The sequence below is a fragment of the Ursus arctos genome, unplaced genomic scaffold (genome assembly GCF_023065955.2).
Source record: "Ursus arctos isolate Adak ecotype North America unplaced genomic scaffold, UrsArc2.0 scaffold_4, whole genome shotgun sequence".
Classification (NCBI taxonomy): Eukaryota; Metazoa; Chordata; class Mammalia; order Carnivora; family Ursidae; genus Ursus; species Ursus arctos.
Genome location: NW_026623056.1, coordinates 56,903,904 through 56,920,365, shown reverse-complemented (window position 1 = coordinate 56,920,365; position 16,462 = coordinate 56,903,904). Strand labels below are relative to the sequence as shown.

The 16,462-nt window shown below is 39.2% G+C and overlaps 1 protein-coding gene across 1 annotated transcript in view; it reads left to right on the top strand.

The window, feature by feature from the left end:
* The first annotated feature begins 9,581 nt into the window (after positions 1-9,581).
* HTR1F (5-hydroxytryptamine receptor 1F) overlaps positions 9,582-16,462 on the top strand; it is a 142,010-nt gene continuing 135,129 nt past the window's right edge. Inside the window, exon 1 of the mRNA XM_048215006.2 lies at positions 9,582-9,651. The gene's annotated coding sequence lies outside the window, so the exon portion shown is untranslated. The remainder of the gene's footprint in view (positions 9,652-16,462) is intronic.

Here is a 16,462-nt window from a genome sequence, read left to right as displayed (position 1 = left end):
TAAAATTTCTTAAATGATTAATATTTAACCAACAATAGCATACTTATTTTAAATCATTTTCTGCTTCAAAAATTAGATATTCATTTTGAATGAGGAGACAAGAAAGAATGCTCTCTTCTCACACCATGTACAAAGACTAATCAAAATGGATTAAGTACCTAAATATAAGAGCTACAACCCTAAAACTCTTAGAAGAAAATAGATGAGTAATTTCAGAGACCAAGGATTGGATAAAGCCTTCTTAGATACAACATCAAAAGCAAGAGTTGTTTGTTTGTTTGTTTGTCTTACTGCAAAACATAATTTATTGGAGAGTTAAATTGCTCATGTGGGTTAGTGTCACATGGCCTTTCAATTTGGACTTTATCAAAATTTAAAACTTTCAGGAATACCAACTAAGAAAGTTAAAAAAACAACCCAAAGAATGGGAAAAAATATTCAGAAATCATATATCAAGTAAGGAACTTATATCTAAAATATATAAAAACTCTTACAACTCAATAATAAAAGACCAAATAATACAACTAAAAATTGGCAAAGGATCTGAATGAATACTTCTCCAAAGATACACAAATGGCTGATAAGCACATGAAAATTATGCTCAGCACCGTTAATCATTAAGAAAATGCAAATCAGGGGCGCCTGGGTGGCACAGCGGTTGAGCGTCTGCCTTCGGCTCAGGGCGTGATCCTGGTGTTACGGGATCGAGCCCCACATCAGGCTCCTCCACTATGAGCCTGCTTCTTCCTCTCCCACTCCCCCTGCTTGTGTTCCCTCTCTCGCTGGCTGTCTCTATCTCTGTCGAATAAATAAATAAAATCTTAAAAAAAAAAAAAAGAAAAGAAAATGCAAAGCAAAACTCCAGTGAAGTACCACATTGTACCCAGTAGGTTGGTTATAATCAAAAAGGCAGAAAAAGCTAGGGTTGACAAGGATATGGAGAAATTAGAACCCTCATATTGAATGAAAATGCTGCAGATGCTTTGGAAAAGCATCTGGAAGGTCCTGAAAAGGTTAATGTAGAATTACCATATGGCCAGCAGTTCTGCTCCTACATCTAGAAAGAAATGAAATGAAAACATATGACTATGTAAATACTTGTACCCGAGTGTGTATAGCATCATTATTTATAATAGTTAAAAACTGGAAACAACTCCGATGTCTTCACCTGATAAATGGATAAATAAAATGTAGTAAACTCATACAATGGAATACTGCTCTGCAATCAAAGGGAATGAAGTACTAATACATGTTGCAACATGGATGAACTTTGGAAAAATGTTAAGTGAAAGAAATCAGTCACAAAAGACCACATATTGTATATTCCACTTACATTGAATGTTTGGAATAGGCAAATCTATAGAGATGGAAAGTAGACCAGTGGTTACCTAGGACAAGGGAATGGGATGGGGGAAATAAGGAGTAAGGGCTCATGGATGTGGCATTTTCTTAAAAGAATTTTTTTATTTTAGAGAGAGAGAGAGAGAGAGAGCATGAGAAGGGGGAGGGGCAGAGGGAGAGGGAGAGGGAGAGAGACAGAGAAAATCTCAATCAGACTCCCCGCTGAGAACCAAGCCTGACACGGGGCTCAATCCCACAACACTGAGATCATGGCCTGGCCAAAACCAGGTGTCTGACACTTAACCAACTGAGCCACCCAGGCATCCCACATATGGCATTTCTTTTAGGGGTGATGAATATGTTCTAAGATTGATTATAGGGATGGTTGCACAGCTCTGAATATCCTGAAAATCACTGAAGGTAGACTTTATATGGGTGAATTTTATGGTATATGAAGAGGCCTAGGGACAGGGCTGAACAACGAGATAAGGGCTGGAGTTGAAGCTGGTAAGACCGCCTCAGAGGTAGGCAATTAATAATAACAAAAACTCATACTTTATAATAATATAAAGTGTGTTATAATGTATGTATTATATATAAGAACAAATAATATAATAATCAAAACTCAATAATATAACAAAAACTCAGAACTTAAAATACTTAAAACAGCAGCACAAAACCATTCTTAATACTTTGACTTTAAAATTAAGTCAATATATACAACTGTGTTTTAATAATGGTGTTTTGACAGGAAAAGCATTCTTTGGGATCAGTCATAAAATGGATTCAATCCAATATACGCCACTTACTAGCTGATTAACCCTATGAAAGTTATTTAGCTTCTCTAAGGCTCAGTTTTCCTGGTTGTGAAATAGGTACACTGATACATTCCCTTAATCCTACAGTACAGTACATGCAGTGTGCTTCTGTTTGGCATGGTGTAGGATTCCATAAATGGTAGCTTTTAGTAGAATAAGTAGCATAATCTTATCATTCAGTGACAATTACCACCAATTTCCTGTATTCTACTGAAATTTCTATTATATTTACCTATTATAGCAATAGGATAGTCCAAAACGTTGTTACTTAATAGAATTTCGTTTCTAGGTTCTACAGGAAGATGTAGGCAAAAAGAAGCTTTTCTTTTCTATTACATAGCAAACAGTTATAGAAGGGCAAATACTTTTCATTGTATAGAAGAAAATGTAGGGGAAAAGAGAATATTGAAAAACAACTGATCTAAAACCCAACCTTATATTATTACAAAATAATATAACTCTCTCATTGTGGTATCACCATTTAGTAAAGAAAGTTAAAGTGAATGGAAAGTAGAGCTAGAGGAATAGAAAATAGGAAACAAATAAAACTGGATTCTCAAAAAGCAGAAGAAGAACAAGAAACATATATGCAATTGAAGACAAATAATTCTTTATTATCATTCCATCAACTTAAAAAATGGACAGTTCCAGTTATGACAAATAGGCAATAAAATATGACAATAAAAAGGGCAAAATGACATATAAGTTGTATATATTGTCTTACCATATTGTAAAATAAAATAGTATATAATAATACATAATAATTAGTGCCAAACATTTGTCTATTTTACAGAGAGATCCTCCTTTAACTTTGAAAGGTTAAACACATGTATTTGCGCATGTATCCATAATATCCCTTCTAAGATGGCAGTTAAGAAATAAAATGGTGATAAGCCACTAAGGGATAAAACAACAGGAGAGCAGACACGAAATTTCCATATTTTACTAGGAGATGAGAAAACTGAAAGCTGATAGATGATGGAGGCTGGCCCCTCCACACCCATGAAAGGCTCAGAACTGGAGAGCACAAGGCGTCTTAGAGGTGGACGATGCACAGTACTGAAAACAGTTGTGTTGGTTGTTAAGTCTTGTAAGCGTAACAGAAAGCTAGGGCTAGGTCCCATGACCATACATTGTAGCCAGGCAATAATTTCTCTATCTTCACTCCAGGAGAGAGACTGGGATTTATTTTCCAGGAAAATTGCACCTGAGATGTTCTGTACAGAAAACAAGAGACGCAAGGCACCCTGCAGGAAGATAAAGTGAAAATTTACATAATAAAAACTGGAATCTCCAGTTCCCTTATCCGCTATTATTTCCAGAATTCCTTCAGAAAACAGACTGGAAGATTCTTCTCTGCAGGAATTGAACAGCCCCAGAAAATAGATTGTCTTTCCATGGCATCTATAGCTCACTGACCCATCAATTTTAATGAAGCCCATTCTTGGGTAGGCACAACCTGGCACCCAGAGCCTCTGTGTCCCAGGTTTAATTATTGACGCACATTCAAAGAACACCAGACATTTGAAAATACCTCCAACATGGAAAGCAGAGAGGGATGATGGGGGAAGGGAAAGGAGGGATATTTTATATAGCATCATTGGATAACTCTGTAAAAGGCACTAAATAACTTCTACCATTGAAGAAATACCATTTTGGGGGCGCCTGGGTGGCACAGCAGTTGAGCATCTGCCTTCGGCTCAGGGCGTGGTCCCGGCGTTGTGGGATCGAGTCCCACGTCGGGCTCCTCCGCTATGAGCCTGCTTCTTCCTCTCCCACTCCCCCTGCTTGTGTTCTCTCTCTCGCTGGCTGTCTCTATCTCTGTCAAATAAATAAATAAAATCTTAAAAAAAAAAAAAAAGAAATACCATTTTTGAAAAACAGAAGTTATAGGCTTAATTTATTATAAAAGTTAAAGGTATGTACCTGATATATTTATTCATGCATACATTCCAAAGATTCCTGAGCATCTTCCAGTTTCTAGGCACTAGACAAATTACTAAGAGTAAGCCAAGAAGAATAACAGTTTCTCTTTAAAGTAGCTCACAGTCCAGAAGAAAAGAGACAAATACACAACCCCTCCCCAAAATTACAACAAACTATAATAAATGATGAAGTAACAGAATGGACACCATCTGAAGCATCATACAAGAAAAATAATTAAATGTTTGGGAGAGTCTCCTTCCCAAAGCAGCATAAAGACATTCTGTAAAACAAATTCACAAATATTATTACATATGTAAACATGTACTTTTCAAGGTAATATAAGGAAATATTTATAATTAAAAAATGATTAAAAGTTTTTTTCTCTTTGAAAATTAAAAGCTTTATGGTTGAACCCAATTTCAAAGAAACTTGACTACTTCATCAGATATTCTTAGTAGGACTCTAGTGATAGCAGCAGGCTTACTCATATTAATCAACCCCTGCATTAGGCTTTCTATTTTCACCTTTGGACTATTACTATCAAGGTACTTTAAATGGTTACAGAATTGACATGGAGCTTTGAACAAATCATATTAAAATCTTTTGAGAATTGTACTTAATTAAGCAATAATAATTTATCAACAGCTTTACCAAGCTGTTAGCTGGTTAGTCTAATTTCACATGCATAGAAAAACATAATAAGCATACATACAAAACATAACAAGCATATTAATTTTTACTAATCACAATTTGTTCTCCATCAACAACACATATTAATCAATCTCCTAAATACTAATGTTTTGGGGTAATTTTGTTCCATTTTAAACACGCAGAGTCTGCTATTTTGTCTTAGTAAATTTCTAGTAATAGACATTAATTACAGTAGAGCCTGTTTTACATATCTTATTAAGGGCGTCTGGGTGGTGCAGTCAGTTAAGCGTTTGACTCTTGGTTTTGGCTCAGGTCGTGGTCTCTTGGTCCTTAGATTGAGCCCTGTGTGGGGCTCCATGCTCAGCACAGAGTCTGCTTGAGATTGTCTCTTTCTCTCCCTCTGCCCCTCCTGCTCATGCTCTCTCTCTCTCTCTCAAATAAATAAATCTTTTTTTAAAAAACACCCACATAAAAACATTTGTTAGGGAAAAAAAAAGAAAGAAAGAATTGGCAATGGTCCAGCATAGGGTTTTACCTTGATTTTTCCAAAGCATCCTTGTTTTTACCAGCATCATCTCTATCACTACATCTATGTAGAAATAACCAGCAGGACATTGTGGGGACAAGAGAGAAAGCCAGGTTTATCTTAAGTACATACTGGTGTTTTCTCGATGTCGCCACTCCGTACTCCAATTGACTGAGTCCTTACCGCTACAAATGCATGCAAGGCACCCTCTCTGGCTGTCCAGAAGCTATATATGTACATGACACTTCTATGAAATATATTCACTTTAAAATTTGGTTTGTATGTGTTGACATGATAAGATTCTGATCCAAAGATTAGTAACCTTGAAGATATTTTGTAAGGTGTCAAACCTGATGGTTTTGTTCTGATTTCCTTGCTAATTATCTTCACATAAATTTGATCTGTTGCATAATACTTCACTCTTTTTATGAACACTTATATAGTATATCCCAGTATGCTCAGGATAAATTCTAGAGATAGATAGATTTGGCATTAATCCCACCTGGAATTTTAGGAAGCTGAAACTGGGAGAAATTAAATATCTTCTTTAGGTCACCAAACTGGCTAATGGCTAGAAAATTGAATCAAGTTAGTTCAGCTCTAATGCAAGTCTCCTTTATGATTCTTATGCGTAGTTTTCTCATGAATACAGAGAGATAACTGCCATTTTCCTGTTGCCTTAACAAATACAGACTAAATGAGAAATTGTGAAATGGTATTGAAAATATTAAGATTAATATAAATAATGGCTAAAGGTAAAACACAATTATAAAATAACTGAGACTAGCATCAAAATTATTAAGAAACATGGATGTACTGGTATTGACTATCTCTTAGTTGGAGGGTTAGAATATATACCAGTTTCATGTTGTTCATATCTCTTTAACTAAATGTGATCAACAGTTATTCTTCCATTATACCATCATAGTAAACTTAATAATTACTTGTTTATATACTCACATAGTTTACAACTTTTTTGCCCATTCATATTACATGTAGTAGGCAAAGCACCATGCTGGTATTCTTTCAGTTGTGGAACGAAAGAACAACTTGGCAACAGATAAGAATATCATTTAAGTGTTTATGTTTATCTTGTTCACTACTCTTCTGCCCAATAAACTAACTGTGCCCAGTTCACTTATGGTAAGTTTGTTCCAGAGAGACAGACCTGCAACCTTCTGGTTAAGTGGTCTTTCTGTCGTATCATATTGTACCTGTTTGGGAAATAACTCATGAATTTAACTAACTAGAATGAGAATTTTAATGATTTACATATAAAAGAACCAATCTAAACTATGAACCCAGTTTTTCTGTTGGTGTTTTAGATATTATAGTATTCTCTTGAGAGTTGCCTAGGCATACTGTCTGCCAACAAGAAAATAAGCATTATTTTATAATAGGGATTATTTCCCAATCAAGTGTTCCCCTATGTGTTATGGAATTGTTCAATTATATGTATTCAACCTCTTCAATAAATACCTTTTTATTTGACATCTTTTCAAAAGAACTGAGCAATTACCTTATGAATTTAATGAATGAATGAAGTCAATCTAAATTATTATGCAAAAAATAAAACATTTTTCCCATAAACTTAGGGAGAGGTTGCTTATTTGATTGCTTTAATTTGCATTATGAGTTTTCATTTTACTCTGCAGTGTTTTTTCCAAAATAGAAAAAGCAGTACTTAAAATAATGCTCCTAAAAAGTGACTTTTTGATGTGATGGAATGAGTCAGTGGATCTTACTCGTGAGGTTTATGAGGTCAGGTTTATCTTCTGTAGGTAACCAAATAACTTAAGGAAAATATAAGCCATTAAAGGCAGGTTACATTATGTATTCCTGCACTATTTGTGTTAATTCTATCTACACCACTTATATCTTTTTACAACTTTTCAGCTTTTTCCTTAATTTTACACTTTATGTCTGGCTTTTGCAGTTTATTAAAACAGTGCAGTCAGCCTAATTGAAAGGAACAAGGGAGCTTCAACTTAGTCTTAAACTGAGATCAATCAATAGTATCAAAATAGTGTAATTTGTCCTTAATGAAAATCTCCTTTCTGGCAAAATCTCAAGAAATAGACTATTAGCATCTTGCCTATTAATACATGTCCCTGCATATTTAAGATTAAAAATAAACAAGATCTTTAAGCACTGACACTTTCTGGATCTTTCATCTAAACTTTTGAAAAGAACTTGTCTGTGATGATTCAATTCATCTTAAATAAACTAAAAGCAGTGAACTTAATAACTGACTGAGCTTCTGGTCTTTCTCTCACTGAGACTCAGGCTTCTAAGATGTAGTAGGATATCCAAGGAAGCAGCCTACTTACTCATCCTCTAGCTACTCAGAGTAACCCTCACTGAGTGCTATGATTGTGTCTTGCCAACTGGGTTTAAGTGTCTGTGAACTGAATAGCAAATGGAATATCTCTGGGGTACAACATCTTGTGCAGCATGCAAGGTACATTTTCATCACTGATACCTACGTGAATTTGTTTCTGCAGTTGCAATATCAGGAACAACTGAAACCTTAGATCTCCCCTTGTATCGTAGGTAAAGTCTTTCCCCCATCTTCACTTAATATATCTCATTTATTCCCCTGGTGTACTTTAGAATTGATAACTCCAATTGCACAAGGCCACACACGGCATCTGGAAGCATCTCTCTGTGTAGAAGGTGGATACTTCCCCGTCTGTTTGTTGAGGTGGCATAACCTTGGACTCTCTGTCATCTACAATATTTGTTACAAATTACTCTGGATACAAGTGTAAAATCAAGGTGGTCAATATTATATCTTCTGGGGAAATTACTGTGTTCTAGTAGGAAAGCTATAAATCTTGACTTCCTCTGTGATTATTTTCACTATGCTTTCCTAAATGAGTAGCTATTACCTGTAGTCATATATTTATAAGGGATGAGGGCTGAAACTGTGCAAATCATGGCACCAAGAATCAAGTTCCCTTGTTTCAGAATTATGTGAAAGAATAAAAACATGAGATAAATTCCAACGATAATCGGAAATCATTACTCATAATGATTTGGCTAACATTTCTTGACGACTAAGTGCCGAGCATTATGTTTCGTGTTTTTATACAATATATCATTTAAATATGTGATTCCAAAGAACAAAGATGACCTCACCAACAGAAGAAAGTTGGGCTGGAAAATACAGGTTTTATCTATAAAGTAGATGGTCTTTGGAAGGCAGAAAGTATTGCAAAGTGAGAGCAGAAAGGATCTTCAGTATCAAGAGTTCCTTTCTGGGTAAAAGGATGTAGAAGGCTGTCCCAGGGTGAAACAGTCCTGGGAGGGACAATCTGTCAACTGTGGGGGTGGTTCTCTGTACAAAAAAAAAAAAAAAAAAAAAATCTGTCCCACCATTCCTCGCTTTGGAGACCTGTTCCACTGCTGGAGAACTGCCACTCTCCAAGAAGCGCTCCAGTTTCTAGGGGAGTTCCTGGTAGGCTACAGCTGAAGAGACTGTCTCCTGGGCTATAAAACATTAGTCTGGAAAAATGATTTAAGGCCAGCAACAAGAAAGGTCAAGTATTTTCTCAAGGTCACATTCAGATCAAAACACCAGAGACGGATTTTAAGAACCTGGAGAATAAACCACAATGGATGCCTTGGAATAAAGCCTTGAAAAAACTCAGGTCCCATTACCCTGCCTATCTCCTTTGTCATCCTTCCCCCTACCTCATTTTTTGAGGAAATGCCTGCTTTGTGAAATTGTGGGTAAACAGATCTCTGGGCGCACTCAAAGGGTGGTTCTCGATCCCACTCTGAAGACGGCTGCCTCTGACTCCCTCTTGGCTTTCCTCATCTGACTTCGCCTCATTCCTAGCCACTCAATCAAAAGAGACACAGAGAGAGACTGACTTGGAAGGAGAACCAAAAGGAAAAGGAAACTAAAGTCGTTTTATTCTAGATGTTTTCGGACAGGTGTTCACGTCATTTCCAGATTCCATGAAGAGATAATCTCCAAGGTATCAGTCAAGTTAAAGAGACGGCACTTCTTCCCTCCCCCGCCCTTCACCACGCACCAGTGCCAGCCGAGGGAGGGGACGGCTGAGAGAAGAGGGAGGAAGGGGGAAAAGTGAGAGAAGCAAGATGAGAAAGGGGTGTTGAAGGGAGAGATGAAGGCAGGAGGAAAGGAGTGTTAGGGGTGGTGGCGAGCCTCTGGCGACGGCCCGCCCGCGCTCCGGACCCAGCCGGGCGCGGCCCCCGAGCCCCGCGGCGAGCAGCCAGCCCGCGGCCCCGAGAGCAGCCCGGACGCGCTACTGTCCGCCCGGCAGCGGCCGGCGCCCCGCGCGGTGGCCCCCGCCCGCGCGCGCCCGGACCTGGAGCGCCGCCTTCCCGGCTCCGGACTGCTGCGGGCCAGCGCTCCCGGTGAGTGTGCCGGTCTCGCCGGAGCCCGGAGCGCGAGTGGGGAAGCGGAGCGGGGGAGCCCCGGGCAGTGTCCGTCCTCGGCGGGAGGGCCAGGAAGCTCTGCGGGGCTGGAGCCTGATTCCTTTCCGACACTTCTTTGGGGTGAACGAGCAGCGCTGGAATTCAAGAATTGCCCTTCCCCACTCAGCCAGCTACCTCTGCTCCCTGGGGGCGAAGTTGCGGGGGGCGGGAGTGATTCTGGGCGGAGCAGGTGCTCCAGGCTGGGAGGGAGGGGCCCGACCTAGGCCCAAGGGCGAGGGGTGGCGGTCGGAGTCCGCGACACCCCACTTAGGGTGCCGGCTTCCGGCGCTCCTACCTTGAGGAGTCGCTGGGGTGGAGAGAGACCGGGCACCGGCCAGAATCCGGCACTGGAAGGACAGTAGAGTCTTCGCATCCATCCCCCGGTGGGATGATTCTGGGGGGAATGGTTAGAGAAATGTGAGGAGCCGGGAGGAGGCGTAGATTGGGAAAAAATAATGTTGCAGTTTTCTAACTTGACTTCCCGCGGGTACGACCCACTGAGGTAAAGGGCAGGAGAGAGCTTCCACCTCGCGGCCGCCAGGTGCCTGGGCGGCTGCAGGTCCTGCCCGGCAAAGGCAGGCGAGTTCCTGTTGGGGGGGCGGTTGAGCAAAGGAGAAAGGGGGTCTGAATGAGGGTTGATATTCAGGGTTCCGGTCCCCAAAGGGGCTGGGAAAGCCGCGTCTGTGAGCGCGGAAAGTTAGGAAATGAAACGCGGGAGATGAGGAGAGAATATATACGGAGAAGAGCATTTTGGGTGCCTCAAATGCCGAATGGGGCTTTTGGGTTACATCCACTTGCACGAAAGAGGCGGCCCCCGATAGCGCACTGGAGGAGAGCTAAGGATGCACTTCCACGCACTTTGGAAGAAACCTGAGAAGACTTCGTTTTCTGCATGTAAAGTATTTCCCCGGCACTTTGACGATGGTAATATAGTTAAGCTGATTAGTTCAATGAGCATTTAAGATGACATAAGCAGGAAGAGTCACCAGCTACTCATACCATTTTTTTCTGGAATATCTATGTAATCATTGCAGTTTGACTAAATTTTAGTGGGTGTACTATACCAAAAGCCAGGAAAATGAAACAAGTTCAAGATGGGTTTCACTCTGTTTCCATTTATATACAAATCTTTGAAATTTGATTTAGTGATCAAAAATCTAAATCCTTAAGTTTGAGTTGCCCCTTTTGTCCATGTATTTGCTGATGAAGGAGGACTGGACTCTGAGCTGGTTTTCACTGTGGAGTGAGAGTGTCAAGACACAGAGCTAATCTGAGGAAGCCTCTCCATCCCTCTGGGCTTACAATTGCTGTTCCTCCTCTTTCCCTCTGGCCCTCTCCAAACTCATAGGCAGGTTTGAGCATCATCACTGTATGTCTCCTCCAAGGCAAGGGTCGTTCTTGCTCCACCCCATTCAAATCTGTGTGTCACCGTTGCTCTTGATAACTAAAGTAGTTATTCACTATTTCCGATCAGAAGTGTTTTTCTATGCTTTAGGTAGATTGTTCATTAAACTCAGATGTTTCTAGAACAAATGTTATACTTGCCTGATATCAGCTTAGGAGTTCCCAGATGTGAAAAAACTTACTTTGTCCAAGATATTTTAATATATTTTCCCACACCTCCTATGATCAGAATGAGTCATTTGTCAAGCCTGGTCCACTGAGGCTTATTACAGAGCTAATGAGCGTAGTTATATCAAGTGTGTGTTCCCTTTCAGCAGTATATAATGAGCTCTGTTGGAAGGAAGGTTTAAAGAATAATGCCTGACTTTATCTCAGGCAAGTTTTATAGATGCCTGGGATTGAGGAATAGCACATTTGTAAAGGCAGCTTTTTCAGTTTTAAACAATAAATGTATTACTTAACTCGTTTTATAAAATTCTTAAGCATATTGTTCTTATAAAGACTATCATAAAGCTGCTGATAAAAATAATATACCACAACTTTCTTAGCATTTTTTTTTATTTTATTTATTTATTTATTTTTTTTGCTTTTAGTCTAGAATTGGGTGCATATCTCTTTTAGAAGACTTGCAAAATTACAACATAATTCTTAACTGGAAATGAGAGGAGTGATAGTTTGAATTTTCTTATCTACTAAGCATATGGTCCCTTTTGATTAACTATTACTGAAATCACTTCAAAGATTTTTAAAGGGCACTTTCTGGTATATTAGTAATAAATGGCTAGTGTAAAACAACATGGATGTGGTAATATTTAAAAGGCCATGGCAGGATTCTCTTTTTTTCAATATGAATTTAAGAAGTGGGAGGGATACTGTTTGAGGCAGAGTAGCCAAGATGTCATTTGTTGCTTCCTGATTGCTGTTAACTGAAAGCACTAATAATCCTTAGGTGATGGAGTCCTGAGACCCCTAGGGAAGCATCTGTAGTGATCTGATATAGAACCATAGTTCCTGTACCCCACAGTGAGAAACCTTGCTTTTCCATTCCCTCAGCCTTAAATTAGACAGGCAAGAAATACTTCTGCTCTGAAAGTGAGGAACTCCTGAAGTGCAGTAGGGAAACTCAGAACTGGCATCTGTAATGGAAATTATTACTTCCACTTGAGAGGTGCCTGGGCAATGCAGTCGGTTAACTGCCCGAGTCTTGGTTTCCGCATGGGTTTGATCTCAGGGTCATGATCTCGGGGGTGAGATCTAGCCCTGTGAGGGGCTCCATGCTCAGCAGGGAGTCTGCTTGAGATTCTCTCCCCCTCTCCCTTTGTCCCTCCTCACCTCACCCCCACTCTCTCTCTCTCTGAAATAAATAAATCTTAAAAAAAAAGAGAAATGATTACTTCCACTTGAAAAGGTGCAAAGAGAAATGTCAGAGCCTAGGACCGAAAATAAATAAGCAAAATTATATTAATGAGTGCACATAAGTATTAAAGCAGGGGGACTGGGGCGCCTGGGTGGCTCAGTCGTTAAGCGTCTGCCTTTGGCTCAGGGCGTGATCCCGGCGGCGTTCTGGGATCGAGCCCCGCATCGGGTTCCTCCCCTGGGAGCCTGCTTCTTCCTCTCCCACTCCCCCTGCTTGTGTTTCCTCTCTCGCTGGCTGTCTCTCTCTCTGTCAAAAAAATAAATAAAATCTTTAAAATAAATAAATAGATAAAAAATTAAGCAGGGGGACTGTATTGATCTAATAATTTCTCCAATTTCTTGGTGGTGTTTTCTTCTCTCAGAAGTAATAGGTGGCCTTTTAACCCATGGTGTGGAGTCTCTGTTTTCTTCTATGTACAATAGGAGGCCATTAAAGCATTTCTGGTGGGGAACAGTTTTACCAGGATCCTTTTGCTATTGTGTTGAAATAATTTTTTGTAAAGATAAGAGGGAAAGAAAAGAGGTTATTAGGAAGCTACTAGTTTCCAAGCCTCATATTTGACCAGAGTGATAGCAGTGGATATATCAAATCCTGGATATATTTGGAGGTAAAGGTGACAAGACTTCATGACGTATGAGATGTGGCTGCTGACAGAGGAAAGGAATCAAGGTTCATGCCTAGATATATAATCAGAGCAGCTGAAAGTGTGTGCTTGTCACCAACTGATATGGGAAGAATAAGGAAAAGCAGTTAAGTTTTGAGCAGCCTATTAGATCTTCAGATGCAAGCATCACAAGAGTAGTTGGGACAGAGCTCAGGGGAATAGAGTTGGAGGTAAAAATGTGTTAAGTCACTATTGTGTAAATGATACTTAGAACAATGGGGCTTTATGAAATGATTTAAGGAGAAAATGTATTTAAAGCATCAGACTGAGAAAAGAGCTCTAGAACAATCCAAAATATGGACACTGGAAAGAGTAGGAGCCAAAAAAGGAAACAGAAGGAGCAGTTAGTGAAATAGGAAGAAATCCAGAAGGGTGTAGTATCATGGAAGCCAGAAGTAGAAAGTATTTTTAAGAAGGAAGAAGTGAGGATCAGCTATGTTCAATGCTACAGAAGAGTTAAATTATATGAAGACACAGAATTACCTTGAAATTTTATTTGGCCTTGATAAGAGCTATTTCAGTTGAAATGGTGGTGATAAAAGATTGACCGATAAGGATTGAACAAAAACTGGTGACCTTGTGATTCCAGTCCAAGGAATTTATCTTACAGATATATTTGCACTTAGGAAAGATCATTTATGTTCCAAGTTACTCCCCACAGCTCTTTATACAGGTAAACAATTGAACGCAATAAGTACCTGTGAATAGAAAACAAGCCAAATAAACTATGTACATTCATTCAATGGAATACTATCGGGCTGTTCAAATTATTAAGGCAACTTTCTATGTACTATCGTGAAAAGATTTTCAAAATATATTAAAGAGAAAAAATTGCAATGCAGTGTGCATGGTACATTATCATTTATTAAAGAACAAAGAAAAATGAACCTATGTATGAAGTCATATATAAAAAAATGGATAATAGTGTTTGCCTACAGAGAGGAAAACTGAGCAGTAGGGTTCAATAATAAGAGGGAGATAAAGTTTTCTATATACTTTAATTTCTTTGAGTTATGTGCACAGTTATTCAAAATACTAAATAAAATTTTATACACAAATCTGAAAAAATTTTAATTTAAGATAATGAGGAAAAAGGAAAGAATGGGAGGTGAGGAAGTGAAAACTCTGTAAAAAATAGCTCTTTCAGGAAGAGGATAAAAAGTAGCTAGAGCAGGCCATTGAGATTTGTTTTTAAAATGGGAACATTAATGGAATTAGATCAATGAAACTGAACCAGCAACTATGGGAGCAAAGTCATTTAATAATTGGTGGGGGATAGCATTTCAGAACCTAGTGAGGGAGAGAACCAGCAACACTAGGAATAGGGACAGTGTGTTTTCCTACAAAGCCCCAGACCTGTATGAGTTCTTTGGTCAGCCTCCTAATTCTTAGCTCTAAGCACTGCTGCCCGCACTCCTTGAAGCTCTTCTAATTGATGCCACCGTAAAGTCTTAGTTCTAATGTCATTTGGACACAACCTCTCATCAAAGCTTTTCTTACCAGTGGTTGGCATTTTTCACCAGTGGTTGGCGTTCTCTCTAGTTCTCCAAAGCAGCCTCAGCACAGCTTGCCACCCTTCTCATAGCTCTGTCTCTGTCCCTGCCTCCTTTGTTCTCAGGATGATTCTTCTTTACTAGGAATTCAGACACTCCCAGGAATGAAGCTCCCTCCCCTCCTCCAACTTTTATATAATTGGCTGCTCAGCTACTCTCCTCTGCTCCAATCCTGTAGTCAAGCTGACCCCCCTCTGCTCTGGATCCTACAACTGCCCCATTCCAATCTGAACCTTGCTCATTAATCATTTCTTTTATCACCTGCAACTTTAACTTCTTCCTTATGTAATGACTCCATTGATTAAGTTTATTAAGATCATATCACTCTCATCCTTAAAACAAGCAAATAGAAAAAAAGACTGTCATGATCCTGAACAACCCTCTATCTAGTCTTATTCACTCCTTTTCTCAGCTTTTAGAAGAAAACTAATTTTTATTTCTTGCTATCATCTCCCCCCCTCCTATTAACTCCTTTCCCACCATACCCTGACTTCCACCCCTACCACCCCATGAAGCTCCTATGGCCACTGTCATCATATTTTTAAACCAGAGGCTACTGATCACGGAAACCCTAGCTTGCTAAGCTATGTAGGAGTAATTGACAAAGTTAACTATTAACTATCCATGCCTTCTCTTCCTTTAGACTCAAAGGTAACTTTCTTGCTCTTGAAGAAAGTTAGTGACAGTTTCTCTTGGTCCAGCTTGTCTTTGAATTTTACTTCTCCATTCATTTGGTGATCCTCTTCACCTGTCTATCCTTAGCTCTCTTCTCCATTCACTGCCATTTTTCTTATTCTCCATTGGTCAAAGATCCCTTTGAGAATCTAAAAACAAAAAGAAACAAACAACTATGGTATTTCTTCCCAGAAAAATAATTCACATAGATAGAAATATTTGCAGATAATTTTTTCAATGAGGAGACTCACTGAAGTGCATCCATGAGTATTAGGAATCCTTCCTATACCTTCTTATAAAATAATATCATTATCTACTGTGGTTTCAGTTACCTTCAAATGAGATGATGGGTCCCAGTTATTTCGAAAGTGAGGACTAATCTCCTTTCTTTCTTTTTTTTTTTTTTTTAAGATTTTATTTATTTATTCGACAGAGATAGAGACAGCCAGCGAGAGAGGGAACACAAGCAGGGGGAGTGGGAGAGGAAGAAGCAGGCTCATAGCGGAGGAGCCCGATGTGGGGCTCGATCCCGGAACGCCGGGATCACGCCCTGAGCCGAAGGCAGACGCTTAACCGCTGTGCCACCCAGGCACCCCTCCTTTCTAACATTGCCTATTAATGGTTCTCTTATGTGTCCAAGTCCCAACACATACTGCCTTCATAAGTTTTCCATACTTTCATACTACATTACTTCTTTACATAATTTCTCTTTAATTTGAATCAGATCTTAAAATATAAATAAATTATAATTTTCTTATCACTGCAGTTAGTGTAAAATCAATATTACTTCACAAATAATAGGCAATGATTAAAAAAGTAATACAACAACAAAAAAAGTAGTGATCTCATTAAATATCTATCAGGTATTTATTGCCAGCTAAAAGCCTTGAGCTTAAGGCCAACTTCCCCTCTGTTTATAAGGGAGATAGCAGAAGTTAAAAACAAATCTCCAACAAACAGCAACTCTCTCAAGGGCTTCAGCCAAAGGGAAAGAACACTGAAAAGGGAATGAATTCCTCACTTTGTGATACAGTGTTA